Source organism: Pteropus alecto, unplaced genomic scaffold, assembly GCF_000325575.1.
Source record: "Pteropus alecto unplaced genomic scaffold, ASM32557v1 scaffold45, whole genome shotgun sequence".
In the NCBI taxonomy this organism is placed as follows: Eukaryota; Metazoa; Chordata; class Mammalia; order Chiroptera; family Pteropodidae; genus Pteropus; species Pteropus alecto.
The window spans coordinates 36748064-36748346 of NW_006442491.1; positions in this window are offsets into that span (position 1 = coordinate 36748064).

Below are 283 nucleotides of genomic sequence, written 5' to 3' on the forward strand. Positions count from 1 at the left end.
CCGCTCGGTCACTTACTGCAGACGGGCCCCGCGGCGCCCGCGCCGGACATGACCCCTCCTCGGCCGGCTGATCTCTGCCTGGACCCCCGCCCCCGGCTCCGCGTTGGCCCCGGGGCCCCTCGCCCGCACTCGTCCCGGCGCACCGCCGGGCTTGGGAACCGGCTCGAGCGAGCGAGCGAGCGAGCAAGGAGGCGGGCGGGGGTGGGAGGAGCAGCCAGCAAACCCAGGAGCCGGGAGAGCGAGCGCCGGGGAGGCGGCGAGGCGGCGGGCGGGCGAGCGCTCC